The following is an 8,476-nucleotide window of genomic DNA, read 5'->3' on the forward strand; positions in this document are numbered from 1 at the left end:
TGAAATCCTTAGTTTTGATATAGTCAAGCTCATACAAATATTTTTTTGCCTATGGCTCTTACTTTTGAAGTTTCATTAAGAAGTATTTCTCTAACTTGCAATGCTATTCTCCAGTATTTTCTCCTTTAACTTTGTAGTTTTACCTTTTTTTAGATCTTTAATCCATCTGGATTCCATCATTATATGTGGTGTTTTATTAGGATCTAATCTTATTTTTCTTTAGTTAGTGTGTTCCTTTTCCTAGTGTGTTCTACTAAATTTTTTCTTTACCCATTGATTTGTAGTGACATATTTATGATAAATTGTCTTCATATATGCATGGATCTGTCTCTGAGCTATTTTCTTGGTTTCGTTATTCATTTATCTTATTTTCTGCCCAAACCCACAATGTTTTTTATTATAGTTCTGCAATATGTCTTAATAAATGGTATGGGAATTTTTCATTACTTTCCTTTTTTTTTAGTTTTCATAGAACCTTACTTGCACATAAATTTTAGTGTGTTCATAAATTTCTTCAAAAAGTCTAACTAGGACCCTAAGTAGGATTGCATTTATAAATTAAAATAGGGAAAATTGATATCTTTATTATGTGAAGTCATCTCATTCAAGACCCTTGAAGTACCATATTTTTCTGTGTATTATGTGTACTTTTTGCCAAAATTTTTGAGGAAAAAATAAGGACGTGCATTATATATGGGTATAATGATTACATACCATGTGTATAATAATGGGCATAATAATCCCATGTATGATGTGCACAAAAATGTGATTGCACATTATACAAGCAAAATATAGTAGCTCCTCATTTATTCACAGCATTATTAGATTTTACAAATATACTTTATGAAAAACTTTTGTCTTCTTAGTTAAGTCTTGAAACTTAGTCAATTCCTTTTGGGAGTTGTATTTATTTTTAGTTGTTTTTCTTATACACTATCACCAGAGAATGGCATTATGTATGTCATTCTTATATCCAGCAAGTGTGCTGAATTTTATTAGTTCTAGTAGTAGTTCTGCATTTTAAAATGTTATTTTGCTATATTATGCTATAATATAAAATTATTTTGCTATATTATTCTATAATATATAGTATATAATATAAAATATTATAATGTTATGTTGCAATTCTAGGTAGTTTTTTCTCTTTACTTTCTTTTAATCCTTCCATTTCTTCTATGTTCTTAGGTACTCTATTCTAGGTATTGGTGTGAACCACCTACTTTTTGCAAACAACTGTGGGAACAATGGATATGCTTGTCTTCCTTCCTTTAGGCATACTGTTCATAGTGTTTAGTGCAAATTTTTGGTTTATAATCTCTATCGTGATAAGGAACTTACTTATATTAATAGTTCTTTAAGGTTTTTCTTTTTTAAACTAACTTTTAAAAAATATTTCATTTATTTTTAGAGAGAGAAAGGGAAGGAGAAAGAGAGGGAGAGAAACATCAATGTGTGGTTGCCTCTTGAGCACCCCCACCAGGGACCTGGCCTGCAGCCCAGACATGTGCCCCAGACTGGGAATCCAACCGGCAACATTTTGGTTCCCAGGCCAGCCCTCAATCTACTGAGCCACACCAGCCAGAGATGAGTTTTTCTTTTTAAGCACAAATAAGTAAATTTAATAAATATATTGTTTCTGTGGTTCTTTAGTACTTTTTAAAACAATACAATACAAAAAATTGAAAACACTTTAAAATGCATTGCTCTTCTTGTCTCTATTTCTGTTGATTTATCTTTACTCCTTGATAACTAAGCATTTTAAGATGCAATGTTCTTCTGCCTATTACCCTTCCTGTTAGCATTTAAGAGGGGAAAAAACACATGGAAGCGAGGATGAAGTATTATAGTGGGAAGGAAATCAGGTGCTTTACTTATTCATCCTAAACCAAAGCCCACTATTCAACCTATCCCTGCCTTTGCCAAATAAGACAGAGTTGCAAATCAGAATTGCTGTTTAAAGTGAGAATAGTACCACTTATATCAGTGTGCCCAAAGCACACCCAGTTACTTAGTCTTCTTGAAAACATAAATAAATACCAAAGATCTCTTGGCATATGAGAAGAGCTAGCAGCATGAAATACCAAGACCAAAATTAATGTTTTAATTATATTTTATTAATTATCCCATTACACTTGCTCTATTTTCCCCCTGCATTCCCCTCCACCCTGCACACCCCTCCCCCACCATTCCCCCCTTTAGTTTATGAAGTGTCTCAAGTTCTTTAGATTCTATATTTACCATACTATTCTTGCACTCCCCCCTATCTATTTTCTACCTACTATCTATGCTACTTATTTTCTGTACCTTCTCCCCCCTTCTCCTTCTCCCACTCCCCTGTTGCTAACCCTCTATGTGATCTTCATTTCTATGGTTCTGCTCCTGGTCTAGCTATCCTCTTAGTTTGCTTTTGTTTTAGGTGTGGTTCTTAATAACTGTGAGTTTGCTGTCCTTTCACTGTTCATCTTTTTTATCTTCTTTTTTTCTGAGGTAAGTCCCTGTAACATTTCATATAATAAGAGCTTGGTGATGATGAACTCCTTGAATTTGATCTTATCTGGAAAGCACTTTATCTGCCCTTCCATTCTAAATGAAAGCTTTGCTAGATAGATCACTCTTGGATGTAGGTCTTTGAATTTCATGATTTGGAATACTTCTTTCCAGCCCCTTCTTGCCTGGAAGGTCTCTTTTGAGAAATCCACTGACAGCCTGATTGGGAACTCCTTTGTAGGTGACTGTCCCCTTATCTCTTGCTGCTTCTAGGATTCTCTCCATTTTAATCTTGGTTAACATAATGATGATGTGCCTTAGTGTGTTCCTTCTTGGGTCCAACTTCTTTGGGACTCTCAGAGCTTCCTGGATTCCCTGGAAGTCTATTGCCTTTGCCAGATTGGGGAAATTCTCCTTTATTATTTGTTCAAATAAGCATTCCACTCGTGACCACTTCTCTTCTCCTTCTGGTACCCCTATAATTTGGATGTTGGAATGTTTAAAGATGTCCTGGAGGTTCCTAAGCCTCCTCATTTTTTTGAATTCTTGTTTCTTCATCCTTTTCTGTTTGGTCACTTTTTTCCTCCTTCTTGTCCACTCCTTTGATTTGAGTCCCAGTTTCCTTTCCATTACTACTGGTTTTCTGTGTATTTATCTTCATTTCAATTAGTTTAGCCTTCATATGTTCCTCTAATTTGTGACTAAAATCCACCAGTTCTGTGAGCATCCTGATCACCAGTGTTTTGAACTGTGCATCTGAAAGTTTGGCTATTTCTTCATCGCTTAGATTTATTGGCTCTGGGGCTCTGAGTTGTTCTTGAGCCATGTTTTGGTCTGTTCGTGCCTGTTACTTATGGGGAGCGGAGCCTTAGTTGTTCACCAGGGCGGGGCCACCCAGGTCGCTGTTTTGTGACACTGTACATGCGGGTGGGATCAGAGAGGAACAATGGCAGTTCCCTCTGCTGCTGCCTGCCAATGGGGCCTGTGTTGTCTGTCTCACTGCTAGCTCCTTCACTGGTTTATCTGCCCGAGAATGTGTGACCTCGATCAGCCCTCAGTGGGTCCGCCCACTTCTCCACACCTGGGTCACTCGCTGGGGTTGGTCCAGTGGATCTTTCCTGCCCAACCCCGCTCTCTCTGCCACTCTTACTGGTTTGGCTGAAGGGTTCATTGTTGTCAGACTTCGTGTAGTTCAATTTTCTGTGGTTCGACTATGTTTTTGTTGCTAAAACTTTGTTGTTTTTAAACTTGGTTGTGTGAGAAGGTGCAGTGCTTCCACCTACTCCTCCATCTTGGTGGAAGTCAAGCAGACCAAAATAAATTTTTAAAATTGACACTAGTGGAGAAAGATTGATTAGGGAAAAAATAGACTTTAAAAAATTAAATAAATGATATGCTAAAACACATTTATAATAATATTTTCTTGATAAAAGAAAAAACAGAGAACAAGAATGTATTCTAAAAGGACGTAACAGTTGATACAGGAAATTCAATGAGACAGGAAAAATAGCCAAAGCAAAAAAAACAAACAAAAAAAAACCTCACAGAATATAGAACAAAAGGACTAAAAGTATATATAAAGAGAGTAATAATATGATAGAAAGATAGGGATTTTTTAAACCATCTGGTCATTCAAAAATTCAGAGTTTCCAGTGGGGCTGAGTGGAGGAGGGGAAAGGGGAAAAAGCAGGAACAACTGAAACAACATAAAAAATAAAAAAAGGAAAATGCTGAGAGGAAATTATGAAATAAATTCTAGATGCCCAGTAAAAGATGGAATTCCTCAAATGCAAAAAGGACTTTAAAAATGTAAAGGTCTTGCATATAGAAATTGATAAAAATACTCGGTCATAGATATATCTTTGTCAAATTATAGAATATTGAGCATAAAAAAATCTGAAGTGTTTCCACAGAAAGGAAGGTGAGAGTTACCTACAAAGGAAGACATTTACAATTACCATCGGACTATATTTGCCTCACCAAAACTGGACATTAGAGGACAATAAAACAAAATAGGACAGTGTAGGAGAAAAAGGAAGACACTTTGAAATATGAAGTCCCGCCACCATCTCACTAAAATGAAAGAAAGCCCAGACTAACACATCAGTCCTAGAGGAGAACTAATGTAAGCAAAAAGAGGTCAAAGAAGCTCCCCAAAAAAGGTCTCCAGGTTAACAAATATTGTGATTTACACCGTGGATGCAAATGAAAACCACTTAAGAAAAAAGGAAATTGGTATGATTCCACTTCCACTAGGTACTGACAGTAATCCAATTCATAGAGAAAGTAAGTAAAAGGGTGTTTGCTAGGGGCTGCAGGGTTATTATTTAATAGGGAGATTTCAAGTTTTGCAAGATGAGAGTTCTGTGGATGGTGGTGGTGCTGGAAAAACAATGTAAATATACTTGATACCACTGAACTGTGCCCTTAAAATGATTAATGTAAATTTTTATGTACATGTTTAAAAAGATCATTTAAACTTCCACATAACTATTAAAAGTTATAGTCTAATATAAAGCTAATTAAAATATGGAAAAATTTAAGCAACTAATGAAATGTAGAAGAGAAAATCCAAGTGATTTTTATAACAAGAATATTGTATTTTGAGAAGCCTGAAGATTATATCATTGGAACTACATAAGGAAACTTACCCTTGCATTCCATTTGCTTCATCACTAAGTAATTTAAAAATCTTGTCTCTGGTAACATGCATGAACGAGGCAATTGTTTACTGCTTTTCTCTAAGCTCTTCTCTACAAGTTAGTTTGTTATCATGTACAAGTACTACACACACACACACACCTCTGTGGCTTCTAAAAGTGTATGTTCTGCAGAGATAGGAACAACATTTTGAAAAGAAGGGAATTATGCATTAAGCTGAAATATGAGTCTTTATATTGAGTTGGCAAAAAGTTCATTTACTTTTTCCATAATATGACTGTAATAGCACTTGTCTTTAATTTCATTCAAAACAATTTTGTTAGATTATATTGTGACAGCTGTCATATCAGTGTGCATTTTTAAAGAGTTGTCAAAATTGGTGAATTTCTGTGTAGTTATTTTAATACTGAAGATGGAAGAAAATAAGCGACATTTTGAGCATATTATGCTTTATTTTTTCAAGTAAGGTAAAAACACAGCTGAGCCCTGGCTGGTGTGGCTCAGTAGACTGAGTACTGGCTTGCGAACTAAAGGGTCACTAGTTCTATTCTCAATGTAGGATATATGCCTGGGTTGTGGCCTAAGTTCCCAATGAGGGGCACATGAGAGGCAACCACACATTGATGTTTCTCTCCCTCTCTTTGTCCCACTCTTTCCCTCTGTCTAAAAATAAACAAATACAATCTTAAAAAACAAAAACACAATTTAAATGCAAAAAAAGATTTGTGCAGTGTATAGAGAAAATGCTGTGCCTGATCTAACATGTCAAAAGTGGTTTGCGAAGTTTCATGCTGGAGATTTCTCACTGGACAATGCTCCATTGTTGAATACACCAGTTGAAGTTGATAGCGATCAAATCAAGACTCTAATTGAGAACAATCAATGTTCTACACACAGGAGATAGTCGACATACTTGAAATACCCAAACCAATAAAGTTATTGGTGAAAATAAAATGTGTCTTTTATTTTATGGAAAAAAACTAAGTGGACTGTTTGGCCAAACCAATATTTTAAATTCATGAGTATTTTAAATTTATGTCATGTCACACGTGTTTGATCATGAACTCTCTTTTTCCCCACAATCTTCTCATAAAGCTAGTATTTGCAAAATATAATCTGGCAAATTTTAATCTCCAAGATAACATCCTTAGCTCCCCAATTTTTAAAAAGATTTTATTTATTGATTTTTTAGAGAGAGGGGAGGGGAAGGAGAAAGATAGGGAGAGAAACAACAATGTGTTGTTGCCTCTCACACTTTCCCATCTGAGGACCTCGCCTGCAACCCAGGCATGTGCCCTGACTGGAAATTGAACTGGTGACCCTTTGCTTCACAGGCCTGTGCTCAATCATTGAGCTACACCAGCAGGGGCTAGTTCCCCAATTTCTAGTGTCCTTTTCAATATACTAATTCTGAAATTATAATTTAAATGTCAGCTATGGTGTTAGTTAAGAAGCACAAGCAAAAGCAGAGATAAAATATGTATACTGTTACTAAACAATTCAAAGTATATTATAGTTAAATATTTCACATTAAAATACACTTATATCATCTTTGATTTTTAATGTTAAACTGCTCCTCAGTTTGCATAGTCAGTTATCTTTAGCAATACATATTATTATCTATTCAGACACTGCCTTTGTTAGTATTGGCATGTAGTATTCTTAGATAACTATAAAACATGAATCAAAGATTTATATCAAGTGATTAATAGTCTCTATAATTGATCATGGCTGAAAAAATGTATTCATTTATACTCTCTTCAAACTCTCTATCAATTCCACTGCTAGAACTATATCCTAAGAACCCTGAAACACCAGTTCAAAAGAACCAATACACCCCAATGTTCATAGCAGCACAATTTACAATAGCCAAGTGCTGGAAGCAACCTAGGAACCCATCAGTAAATTAATGAATAAAAAAACTATGGTACACTTACACAATGGAATTCTACGCAGCAGAAAGAAAGAAGGAGCTCCTACCCTTTGCAACAGCATGGATGGAACTTGAAAGCATTATGCTCAGTGAAATAAGCCAGGCAGTGAAATACAAATACCATATGATCTCACCTTTGACAGGAACCTAAGCAACAAAACAAACAAGCAAGCAAAATGTAACCAAAGACATTGAAATTAAGAACAAACTGACAGTAACCAGAGGGGAGAGGGGAGGGGATAATGGAGGAAAGGGGGAAGGGTTGTCAGGAAAATGTGTAAAGGACACATGGACAAAAACAAGGGGAAGTGGAAATAGGGAAAGGGAGGTGGGGAGCACTGGGGTGGTAGGGAGGGGTGGTGGGGAAAGGCAGAAAACTTTACTTGAACAACAATAAGACTCAAAAGTATTTAATAAAAAACTAAGAAGCATAGTGGATATAGTCTGCCTGGAGGTCGGGGGTGGTGGGACACATGGAACTAGACTCTATGTGGAAGATTCAGAAGCAGACTCCTACAACATCATAAACCCTCCTAAGGAGCATGGCTAGAAGTAATTCAGGTAAAAGTCTGCAAGAAAATTACTAGAGAACACAGACATGGTTAATTGAAATTATCATAAGTGTCTAGAAACACAGCCTTCATAATATCAATTTATTTTAAAGTGGTGTGGATTGAAAGAGAGATAACAAGGAAAACTATTCAATTTTGTCTAAAGTTTTGTTTTGTCTCTCTATAAGGTATGGATGCAAGTACCAAAAGCTAAGAACTACTATTTGGTTGTACTATGAACAATAGTCATTTTTTAGATTGATGCTGCGCAAAAGGTTAGTTTATTATCCTCTATACCTAGTATTGTGTGTTTATGCAGAGTGATGTCTTTTTATATTATCAAATCAAACAGAAGGATGAAATCAGATTAAATATACTGAGTTCCAAGCTTTGGAGAAATGTTTACATTTGGAACATAGTCTCATTGATACAGATTTCCTCTTATTTTCATAATCAAACAAATCTAAATTTCAAATCATTATTCTTGAAAACTGTGATAAGCCAAAGGTATGATTATTTATTTCTAAATTACAGCTTGAATCACCTATTAGTAATTTATCTTTCATTTTATGTTCTGAAGGGCTAATCTATAGAAATTTAAGTGAAAGATTCTCTGTCTTATATCCTGTGCTATACAGGTACTAATTCACTTAGCATCTTGGTGTTATAAGGGATACAAAGAAGGAAAATAATCAAGTTCTACCTCAAGGAAATCCCAGTAGAGTGGAAAGAGAAATAAGGCAAATGCATATGTGCCTATATTGGAAGACAGAACAGGATTAGTACCATTAGTTCTAAGGTGCTCTAAAAAGGGGAGAGATTTCATTTGGTTGGCAGAATCAGA

Source organism: Artibeus jamaicensis, unplaced genomic scaffold (assembly GCF_021234435.1).
Source record: "Artibeus jamaicensis isolate MK-2021 breed Jamaican fruit bat unplaced genomic scaffold, CSHL_Jam_final contig_452, whole genome shotgun sequence".
NCBI classification, from domain to species: Eukaryota; Metazoa; Chordata; class Mammalia; order Chiroptera; family Phyllostomidae; genus Artibeus; species Artibeus jamaicensis.